The following is a 12,530-nucleotide window of genomic DNA, read 5'->3' on the forward strand; positions in this document are numbered from 1 at the left end:
CTGGTGAGGGCTGTGCAATCTGTAGTGACTTGGGCAGGAGTACTGCTGTGTTCACTAGTGGTCCGGTGAAATAGTCCTCTGTTGCTCCTAATGTGTGGTATGTCATAGTCGAGGGGACCATATTCAGTTCTATAACACGGTGAGAGAGGTTGGATGGAGCGTTATTTGGGTCTACTGTGATGTTCAGGCAATACAGGCAATATGGGTCTATTCCAAGGGTACTATGCATGTTCTGGAGATCTGCAACAGGGTCATATTGTGAAGAGTCAGGACAGCAGTCATAAAAGTTCAGAGCAGCTATATTCATCTTTCTTGACCCATGTGATTCACGTGGGGATTGAATTGAAATCTTTAAAATGTTCCTGTTGTTTATTAAGCTGTTTAACCTCAGATGTCAGATCCATCATTTTTAAAGATATGTTTTCTGTGACTTTCAGGATCTGTTCCTCCGGATGTGTCAGGATGTGTCAGGCAGGGTGAGCACTGGAGTAGCACTGGAGTTTATAGCAGCAGATGTAGTCCCTGAGAAATGAAAAAGTTCAGGGAGGTCATCTGTAAAGCGACCACAGCTGTGGATTATGTGGGATTTAATTAGTAACATCTGTGGGCATTCCAATTAGTGCCATCAGAGCACTTCCCTGTGAGAGAAACATCTAAGGAGTCAGTCTGAGCTAGGCTCAAGCCAGAGAAGGTGGGAGACAGTACCTCCCATCTTATATGTTGGTAATGTGACTCATTATCCTGGTACATGCAAGGCAGCAGAGCTAGCCAAGTGGTGCAAAAGAGGTACCGGTGTGTAGGTGTGTTTGTGTCCATCTAACACACTGAAGCACAACTGCAAGAGTGGCTGGGCTGAAGCTGTGGAAGGTCTTACTATTTCTAATTGTGAAGCAGTGGTGCCTGCCCTGCCTGCAGTGCTGCATTGTGAGAAAGCAGGCTCCAGACTGTAAGAGATCCAGCCCTGAGTGAGCACAACTGCCTGTTGTTATCAGAAGGCTGACAGCTGTGGTTTAGGTATGAAAGACAGTAGGCTGCATCTTTCACTGTGGTATATTACATTGTGTTTGCGATACCTCAAAAGGGAAATGTCAGAGCAACATTTCTGGAGAAAACTGGCGAATAGTGAGATTCTCTTATTGTGATTTTGTGCCCCACAGGGAAAGAGCTACAACAACAATGGGAGAGAATTCATTATCTGCGGTATCCTGCAGAGCAGTGCCATGTGCAGGCTGACATGCTGAAATCCAAGTGCAGGGCTTTGGGCTTTCTGGTGTGATGTTGTGAAGATCTGAGAGAGCTGGAATGCAGATGGGTATGTTGGCTGGGGAGGACTACCTCAAAACGGGCAAAGGGGCTGACAGGATCGGGACTTCCTGGGAAACAAACAGAAAGGCTGACAGGATCCGGGCTGCCTGGGAAACAGGCACATGGGTATCACTGCTAGACTGGACTGGTATTTGGCTACTGGTTTGAGTGTGAGTGAATATATGACTGGCAGTGGATGAGCCAGCAGCAGAGTGAGAAGTTCCAGCAGGGAGCAAGAAAACTCCATCAGTGATCCCCTCCTTCAAGAAGCTGAAGGGAGAAGGAGTCCACAACAGAGAGAGAGGTGGACTCAGGTGTGTGACATCAAGAGCAGGAGGCTCCAAGAGAAAGGGACTATGTAGCTTTGGGAGAGAATGCAAGGAGCTAAAGAGACTAAAGAGGGAGCAGGAGGCTCCAAGAGAACATACGTAGACTCAGGAATGTGACAATAGTGAGAGAGAGAGACGATGATGTGAGTTGACCTGAGAGGAGGTCATAAGAAACAATGGGAGATATGAGTTGATCCAAGGGAGATGTCAAGGGTGTGAGAGTCTGAGCCTGAGAGTCCGGAGTGAACGTTAAGAAACTGGAGAATGTCCTTGTGTCTTCGTTGCCCCCATGATAGAGTCACGCAACAGCACCACTTTCAAAGGACAGTGTGTATGAGATGGAAGAGTGCAAAACTTTTGCCCAACAGGCTATAACAGGTGTATTGATCAATGTGGAGGCACCCAAAAGTGATGGCTGTATTCCCATGGCAACCTGACAGTAAAAAGGAATTAAAGCAGAATGCCAGACTAAAGATTAAAAAATCTCTTTTACTTATTATATAATATGAAGAATGTTTGAATTTTCAAATATAATTTAGGGAATTTACAATAATTTGGCATTTTAATATCGTGGTACATTAAAGTATGTTCTAAATAAAATAAAATTGTATAATATTCTGAGTTAGCATTGTATTAAACTGAAGAAAAAAGGTCAAGCAAAGGGTGCAGACAAATTGTATCACTTTCAAAACTGCATCTTTTACAACTGAATACAAAACAGGGGAATATAATTAAAATCAACACGGAATCAATACAGATTCTCTTATCTATATGTTTCATGTGGCCTGCACTGTGTATACTTTCCAAGATAATTCAAAATATAAAAGGGTATATCCATTCCAGAGGGACATTGACCTTCAATTTAGGGGAGGGGATGTAGATGTATTGGGATGTATTCAAGATTAGAATAAACGGAGGTAAAGAAATTAATTCTTAAAAGAAAAATACTGTAAGTAGTATAAAAATACCACAGGCTTGTAAACCCTGTACTAAAAAGAGTATGTTATTTCTGCATGAGAAACAATTGCCCTCTTTTGTTTGCCCGCTGAACAGGAAACAGCAATCCTCTGATGAGATCCAACTGGAGCCTTTTGCCTCGAGAAATTTACAGTAAAGAGTTTCCAGTACCCAGAAACAACATACTGTAGCAGCTGAGGCTCTTGAGGATTTAAGCGGAGTTTCTAGTCTTCAATTACAAGAGTAAAAATATCATCTCAGGTTAGACAGCAACACCATAAGATTGGAGGGGACTTCTACACTTTGAGATTTTGAAGTTAAAGTAATATATTCAAATCAATACATTATTATGTTCAGCAAAATAGAACATAATCCGAGGATCCGAGGCTTCCACTTGGAAGTGACTATAAGTTCGATTACATAGTTGTTGGACTATTCTCTTAAATATAAGAGGCTTGTAATACCTGAAATGTCTTATGTTGCTAGGCAATGACAATACTGTAACCAGGACAGTTTTTTTCAGCTTGAAGACTGCTTTATTAAGTGTCATTGGGGGTACAGGGAGTGGGTTTCTCTTACGTTTTTGCTTAATACCTTGTAAAACTCCTTTTCCCTGTCGTTACCTTAGCAACGAGTGTTTGGTGATGTCTTTATTTCTCCAAAGTCTTACCAATGCTTGCTTTCAATACAGTGCAAAGCAGATAAAGTAAAAAAGTGGTTTATGTCTAAGCTCAGCTTATGTTGCATCGACAGCCACTGTGTTCCATCTGTTTGTATTTTGCCAGCTGACCTCTTTAGACTGCTCTGGCATCAATAAGATGCATGTGATAGGCATGGCTGTAGAAAAGACACTGTGTGTCTGATGCACGTACTGTAGCAGGATTGTCCAATAAGCACATAATGGTGTGTTGTAGTCACATGGGTTCTCTGCTTTGCCATTCAATCTTTAATATATTAGGAATGCATACATATTTAAAATGTTGAGAATACGCTTAGGGAATCAATCTTCCAGTTTTATTTTTTGTCCAGATCTTGTATAATTTTAGTATATATTATAGTACGAATCTGTTCATTGTGAAAGAAAAGTGCATCAATTTCTTTAAATACTGAAAGCAAATGCTTTAGAAAACCTTATGTGTATTTGTGAAATTGGTTTATTTTGTGAAATGCTTAAACATTTCAGGCATTTTGCAAAATGTTGCCTAGAAATTGTAGTTAAGAAATTGCATGGAATGTACTATATACTTTAGCCTGTGCATTTGAATTCAAACAATTTGATTAATTTTATTTATAAAACCACACATTATTACGCATGTCACAGATATAAAACATCATTAAACAGTTTTTTGAATTTATAAAATCATTTTAAATTCCTAAAAATAAGAATTGAGGTATTTTGTTTCCTGAACATTTTGCAAAGATTTTTTCTGAACCTAATTTCCAAATCCTTAGCTATAATCAATCGCACCTATTTCACAAGTAATTTTGCCATTATGGTGCATTTCAAAACGACTTCATTGACAGTCTGATTGTAGCCTGCACACACTTAAAAAAACAGCATCTGGAGCCTGACATGTTACTGACAGCAAGGAATCTGCATCAATCCTATCATCCTCAAAACATGCCTAGGCAATGGAATGGGTGGCATAAGCATATTCCCCAGGAGTGATCATAGATAAGTACTGTACAACACCACATTTCCTGGCACACACAAAGGAATAAGCACTTAAAAGGTTTTTTTTAACTTGTATTTATACTTAGATGGCCCCATCCGTTTAAAAGTTAGTAGCTACCTGCTCTAATGCCATCATCCAACCATTCCTTGATAGAAGCCAGTGTGTGTGCTTCAACAGTGTGACTGGGTAGCTTGTTTCACACTCCCACCACCCTTTGTGTAAAGAATTACCTCCTATCCTGACTGGTGGATCTCATCCAGCTGTTTCTTAAGTGAAACCAGGGTATTGGTTACAACAACATAGCTTATTTGATTCTCCCTTTTCTAGCACTCAGAAAAAGCAAACTTTTCTAAGAGGAATAAAGCACAGGAGTGAAGGTAAAATACAGTACCACAAGTCACAGAAATCTCAATTAATCTGAAACATTGTCAGTTACGTGATGGCTTGCATACAAGAAAATGTAATGCACATACCTACTTTGAGAGCAGTGACACGTTATGAACAAAGTATTGTTTCTTTCGAATACTCCTGCAACCCCTGTGGCAAAACTAAAACAAAATTAGTTGTCCAGAATTGCACTCAGTGATGTGTAACTTATTTATCCATTCATTAACAGAGAGATCACTTTATTGGCCATATACAATTTCTTATATTAGGAATTTGTCTTTTCACATATCCCAGCCTGCTCTCCATGAGACACAGGCAGGGAGAGAAGCTTGGGGTCAGAGCGCAGGGTCAGCCATTTATACAGCACCCCTGGAGCAGTTGGGGTTAGGGGCCTTGCTCAGGGGCCCAACAGAGTTGGATTCCTCTTGCCAGCCATGGGATACGAACTGGCAAACTTCCAGCCACAGGCGCAGATCATTAGCCACAGAGCCACCGCCCTGCATGCTCATTATCACAAACCTGCATGTTCCTGGAGCAGGCTGCGGAAAGTGATTTATGGTCTGGAACCATGTGGTCTCTTCTCACTTCTCACTTCTCATTTTCTAGACTTGGTATCTTAAACTGAAAACAAAACTGATTGAAAGCTCAACACCTCCGCCTTAGAAGGCTGACTTTCCAGGTCTACAGTAGCTAGAAAGTTGCAGATAGCAAAGATTTATCACAAGCTGTCTTCCAAGCAATAACAAGCAATGTTTAAAAGACCAAAATTTCCGGTTGTTTTTTTTTCCATTTACCTTAATGAAGCCTTTTCTTTCCACAAAACCAAAGTAGTTTTGTTATTTTAAATGGACTTAAGAGAAGATGACAGTTTTGTACTTGCAAACCTGATGTTAAAGCACTATTGAATTATGTGGTACTAATATTGGTTTTAGAATGAGTAGAAATATCTAGTGCATATGGTAATTAACTTCTCCAGAACTTGCTAAGCACAGCGAAAACCACTATGGAATTCATTTATTAATATAAATATATTATATCTACTGTACAGTATATACAGTGCTGTAACTTTTATTGATAGCTATAAATAAAAAAAAATAAACTACACAATAAATAACATTCCACTTTCTAACTTGATCACTTCCTGTAGTTATTTTGGAAAAGTTCTGTGTGTGTTCATTCTACTTTTATCAAGTTCATATACTTTATAAAACACTATAACATTTTAACCTTTAACCTGTAATTCATTAAAAAATACAATCCAATGCAATAAATCACAGAATCTGTAATGAGCTATAAAGGTCAGCAATTTACAGGGTATAGTGCTGCATATACCCTCCAATGTAAGATATCAAATGGTTTTAATCATTTACACAGTCAGCATATGTTACAGTATGTACTGTGAAGTGAGATGCTGTGGCACTGCTATGCATTGCTGCTCTGTGGCCATGAGGGCAGGGAAGTTTACAGTAGTTTGACAGGCATGTCCTTAAAATCCCCCACACATATGGCTGGAAATGGTTGCTTAAATCAGCTCATTCACTTCCCTGTGGCTGTTTCAGTTTTTCATAGCTGAAAACAGTCTTGTGTTGGTGGATGGAATGCTAAGACGCACAGAATTAAACATGAATAAAGGACCACTATATGTTGAGACGTGCAGGGAAGATAAATTTAAAATTTGTGTTTGTGCTTATTTTCAGATCTCCCCTAGGCAGAGGTGTCCAAAATAAATGTGCTGTGAAACTGGAGGTTTCTCTGAGATGTGGTAGCATAACATCATCCAGTGATTTTTCAACACTACAAAAACAGGTAGGAAATTGTTAAGCTGATGCAGACGTTAACATGATACACATCATATTGTTACAAATGGGAGGTTATGAAAAAGGTGAATTACAAGAAATAACTGAGTGGAATAGTCAATAAGTCAAATAAATAATCCTAACCCCAAACAAAAGAGTTCTGACAAGAATATACCCAAGCGATTGGCATAGTTAGAGGCATATGAATTATTTGTTCTCTGGCATGGCTTTGGTGAAAAGTGTAATAATTCAGGCACACTTCAATGAACAAATATTTATTAACAATGACAATGTACACACTATGCTACCGTGCACGGCATAGACTTACGACATGCAAGTTACTCTACTTACAAATTTACAAACAAGGCGTTCAAGAGGCCAAACATCCCAACCCACCAGAAAAACTCCAGTGTTACCAAGTATTCAAACTCATAATACCTACAAAGGCCAGAATATGATCATGTGTTCTAAACTAGAGTACAACCTGTGGTTAAATCTCTCTCTGCAGACCCAGATGCCACAAAATAAATGGGATCCTATCTCCCTATTCTAAAAATGCACTCACCAACCAGGAGATGCCGTTTTGAATGAGGACTTTTTTCACTTAGTAAATGAGTTCCTTAAATGACAGAATAGCTGGCTGACCTTGCTAAGCTCTCTTAGCAAGATTCAAACACTTAGCTCCAATCTTCTAAGGATGATCTCGACAAGGACCTCTCACCTGGCATACGCTTTATGATCTGTCCTCCTGTCTCCTCTCTTCTCTCAGTTCTCCATTGATCTTCTATGTCTCTCTGTCTTTTATCCTAAACTTTTGACACTCTTAATCATTTACCCAGAATTTAATTAACTAAGGTAAATCAGAAGACTGTTTTGATCAGTATGTCTCACACCCAGCACAACTAAGTAAAAGTCCTTTGTTTGAAGTTCTAGAAAGTGAAAATGTTAGCACTAGTTACCCATTGTCTCTAGATTAATAATAATAAATAACTGCTTTCACTTATATAGCGCTTTTTTTGGACACTCCACTCAAAGGCTTTACAGGTAATGGGGACTCCCCTCCACCACCACCAGTGTGCAGCCCCACCTGGATGATGCGACGGCAGCCATAGTGCACCAGTACACTCACCACACACCAGCTATCAGTGGGGAGGAGAACAGAGTGATGAAGCCAGTTCATAGATGGGGATTATTAGGAGGCCATAGAGGCCATAATAGACACACTTCCATTGTCACCTACCGTAGCCTGTAACAATATTATGCTATTCTGTCCTGGCAGCAGGCCAAGCTCAGATGCTCTGGTTTGTTTGGCACACACTACTAGTGGCATCAGTCCATGTGTTATGATTCGCATACCTTGTCTAACTATTGCCAGTATTTACACTAATGTCAAATCTACTGTTGTTTGCTAAATTAAATCAAAACAGGAGTGAGAAAGAGTAAAAGAAAATGAAGGAATAACAAGAACTTTATCTCCAATTTTAGATGCTTGTTTGTAGAATGGCTATCTAGCCCTCACAAGCCAGATGCATCTGCCTTTGCAGTAGCAGTCTCTTAGTATGACTTTTGCACAGTCATCATTACAATATTCAATTTTTAAATGGTGTGGTCACAAGAATATAGTGAAAAACAGTGTCCTTGAGCTACAGACCCGAATCATATTGTAAAAGACATCAAAAGACATTGTTTTGCAAGTGGAGAGCTCATTGTTAAAGTTTCAATGTCATTGGCTGCAATGACTCAACGATTAAAGTCAAACTTTAATTTGACTTCTCCTGGCCCTGTGCAGCAGGACGGAGGCTGACCCAATGGTGGCCAAGAAGTGCAAAAGATAAGGAATTAAAACATGTTTGCCACAATTAAAAAAGACGGGGCACAAACTAAAAAAAAATAGAATGTCTCAAACAAAAAAAATGGATATGCAAATGAAAAAGATGTCTTACAAACCAAAACAGATAGACATGCATTCTAAAAAGTATGGAAGAGCAAATTAAAAAGTGAGGATGTGAAATCATAAAAAACTGTAGACATGCAAATTGAAAAGCATGGGTGTATGAACTGAAAATGTTGACTCTGGAAAACTGTAAAGAGAGAGCCTCTAAACCTGTGGTTCTCAAACTGTGGTACGCGGAGCGCTACCAGGTGGTACGCCAGATGACCCTGGAAATTTGTTGTGTGCACTGAAAAATCGGGATGGGTTTTCATATTTTCTATTTTAATAAAATGAGCTTGTCAAAAATGCGGCCTACGTACCACAATACAGCGCAAGCTAATACTTGAGTGGACACAAGAGCTACTATGTAATTCTGTACCATTGGAACAAGTAATATTGTAGGTTTATTCCATGCTGAATAGAGAAGAAAGAAAACACAACATTTTGGCTGTGGAGCCTTCTTCACACCTGAACATGCATGCTGACACAGCTACCCACCTGAACTATTCTATAGAGTACCATTGTATAGGAATACGTGCTATGAACGTAAGTGGACAATTGTATTTAAAAAAGTTACCTCCAGCAAATAGGGAGGTAGGTGAATGTGCATGGTTTTGGAACTTGTGAGCACAGGAAAGCGTGATAGATAACAGACAAATATTTAAGGACTGTTCTAGGTTAATTTGAGACAAATACACAGAGTCTCTGTGTTTCACTCCCATTTGCATGAAATACAAACTTCTTTTAACTTCTGAGATGGACTCTTGAAATGCAAATGGGGAAAAATGCAAGCTTGCAGATTGCTAAAGCAGGTAAGCCCCACACTATTTGTGAAGAACTTTGTTTACCGTTGGCCAAAGAGCTGACACGTAGTACAGTATGTGTGGGGAAAAAGCTGCTAAACAGCTCGACCTGCTGCCCCTTTCGAATGACACAGTCACTCATAGAATTATTGATATGGCAGATGATGTCATAAGTACGCTAATAGTGCACGTTAAGATGAGTAGATGCTTTTCACTGCAATTAGATGAGTTTGTAGTTGGCATTGATTTGTCCAATTTGCTTGTTTACTTTAGGGTATGACCCATGAGGACTTTCTGTTCTGAAGCCACTACCAACAAGAACTACAGGAGAGAACATACTGAATTTCAGCTTTTGAATGAAGTTATCAAAGAGAATGGCATCGACTGGATTTCCTAAAAATAACTCGGAATACGTTATACTCATATTTAATTTTATCTACTGTAAATGTAGCTTCTGTTCCCTGTAGTTACTGTATGAGCCATGATCTAAACATGTCTTGCAGCATTTCCTAATATAATAGGCTCTCTGGGCTACACAACCATCCTCATTAAAGTCCCCACACGCTCAAATGAGGCTGATTTCTTTAACAAGAAATCAATTTCCAGTATCAATATACAGTTAAAAATAAAACTATGGCCTAAAAAATAGACATTTTTACCTTGCTTAAGACTTTCAGCAACTGGGGGGGCTCACCTGTACTAATTTCCCATTGGCCCTTTCCAATCATGGCCTCCTAATAATCCCCATCTATGAATTGGCTTCATCACTCTGCTCTCCTCCCCACTGATAGCTGATGTGTGGTGAGCGTTCTAGCACACTATGGCTGCTGTTGCATCATCCAGGTGGATGCTGCACATTGGTGGTGGTGGAGGGGAGTCCCCATTACCTGTAAAGCTCTTTGAGTGGAGTGTCCAGAAAAGCACTATATAAGTATAAGCAATTATTATTATTATAATTATAATTGATTCACACCACAAAAATATTGTGAAAAAGACAATATCCCAATAAAGGTGTACAATCATTATTGTGTTGATAATGATGATCCCCCATCCTACAGTCTTGCTCTGTGCACATTTCTTCTTGTTGACTAAAATTAGGGAACATTTTCATTTAGAAATTGCACTACACTGTATTGTGCATAGTACCAAAGAAGAACCACATGTGGATGATATTCTTGTATTTGTCTTGACATGCTGCTAAGTACTCCCATTGTGATAGAGCTGCTGTAAATGCTGTTACTGTTACTGCTGCATGTGCTCCAATGTGCTCTAGTACCAAGTACACTTGTGAGCAACTTTGTGAACATGGTGTTCGTTATGGACCATGCATGACTGGCACAGAAGTCCAATGACAACTCACGACTAGGGTTTAGATCAGGGAGGCCATTCCCTCCAATCACACCCCCAGGGCTCTCCAACAATAACCATGTGAGCACTAACGTTTACCAGCAGGAGTACAGAGTCTGTAGGTGGCAACCTATCTGGCACTGCATCAACCATCTTTAAGTAGGCCTGAACAGATTTTGGCCGCATAAGCGTAATCAACATTCTGAGTTTTCTTCCCTGCAACTCGTAGTTGAATTGAGGTGTCCCTCTTGTCCATTGGGAAGAACTGCAGCTGTACAGCATCTAGCCAAGGACCTGTGAATATCCCCACACTTGACCGGATCCTCTCTTGTGGGAACTCAAGACTACCCTCATGAAGAGGCACCCCACAATGGAGTCCGGTTCTAGGTCCAATGCTGTGTGTAGAGATATGACCAACTATATCCGTTGGGTACTTTTAACCTCCCTCACCAGCCCCAGCTCCTTCCCCATCAGTGAAGTGATGTTTTACGTCCCATTACCCAGTTTCCATGGCAATGGTCAAGTCTATACAGATCCTTCCTGCTCGTGCCCGTCACCCAGCTGGCATTGCATCGCTACCCCATTCTTCCTCTTGTGTGTGGGGAGCGCACACAATAGCTCCATATATCCATTTTAGGTTTACCATGTCTTCATTTTTTGGTGGGGTTAGGTGGGTAGGTTAACCATCAGGTGCACACTGGCAAACCCATCACCAAGGCCTGGTGTCTATGATCCCAGTATGGTTCTCAGAGCTTTTAAAGGAACCATCACAGGAACCTAGTTTAGATTGTTCTTTGCCTGTCCCCGCACCTTTGATTAATTGCCAAAGGTAACCATACCAGGAATAGAAAGCTCCTAAAACATACCTCTAATGTTCCCTGGAGCACTCAAGGTCACGATCCCAGGAGAGGTTGATTGGAACATCTGCACATTGTTTTTTACTCGAAATTTGGGAATTTATATCTGTTGGAATGTTATTAAGGTAATCTATGATATGTGTAAGAGCTGAACAATCTAATAGTTCAAACTAATTCTTTTCAATTAAGGGTTTGAGTCAAGTTAAGGGTTCAAGTGTCCAACTGAGATCTTGGCTGGAAAAAAAGACAGTAGGTGTCTGAGTCTCCAGGACCAGAATTAGGTACTCCTGCTCTATTCCATAAGCAATCGGTGACCTTGATTTGTATAACGTTTTCTCACTAAAGTCTCATGTCTGCAGATTGACTCCTTACAATAGAAAGACTGCTGTGTTACTCAATAAAAAAACATATTATTTATTATGCTTAATCCAAACTTTCAGGATAAATCCAACTTTTACTGTGCCAGCTCCTCTTCCAGCTCAGCAGTGACTCCTTACAAATGTCACTCAGCAAGATTTCTTACAAATGAGAGCTCAAGCTGTGCAAATTTCTCCACTCCACCCAGCTGTATATAATGGACTAGTGTCCCATCAAGAGGCAAATCCCATCTCCAAGGCCCACTTAATATTACACAAACGTGGATAAACACCTTGTCTGATGACCCTAAGGATGTGATTTTGAATAATTCAAATTCAAAGCACAAATTCAAAAATACTGTAAAAAAAATTGTTAAACTGCTATCAGTCTGCAGGATTTTAAATTTGATGTGAAGGTAACCCAAATCTCAGGTCAGTGTTCTCTTTAGGATCTGTTGCTAGCAACGTGATGATGTACAGTGATGAAGATGCAAGAAAATTAAGCAAAAGAACTTAAAAGTCATTAGAAGGGCAAATATTTCTTTGTAATTTAGCTGGGCTAAATATGGTGACTATCAAGTGTTTAGAATCATTCAGATTTGTATTTGCATAGTGATACAAAAGCATGTCCTTGGTAACATTTGCATGTTATGGGGCTTTTAACATCAGTGAAAGAAAATCATGATGTCATAGCCCTTGATTCTAGAGATACCATGGCAACGTAAAAACCCTGCCCCTCCTCATGTCCCCTCTGCAAGTGTTCGCTAATAAATGGAAGGACCCT

The 12,530-nt window shown here is 39.9% G+C and overlaps 1 protein-coding gene across 1 annotated transcript in view; it reads left to right on the plus strand.

The window, feature by feature from the left end:
• The window catches only part of nr1i2 (nuclear receptor subfamily 1, group I, member 2), a 66,348-nt gene that overhangs the window by 21,037 nt on the left and 32,781 nt on the right, over positions 1–12,530 (plus strand). The window contains exon 2 of the mRNA XM_088914617.1: positions 6,352–6,460. The gene's annotated coding sequence lies outside the window, so the exon portion shown is untranslated. The remainder of the gene's footprint in view (positions 1–6,351; positions 6,461–12,530) is intronic.

The sequence above is a fragment of the Atractosteus spatula genome, chromosome 4, assembly GCF_055471065.1.
Source record: "Atractosteus spatula isolate fAtrSpa1 chromosome 4, fAtrSpa1.hap1, whole genome shotgun sequence".
Taxonomy (NCBI): Eukaryota; Metazoa; Chordata; class Actinopteri; order Semionotiformes; family Lepisosteidae; genus Atractosteus; species Atractosteus spatula.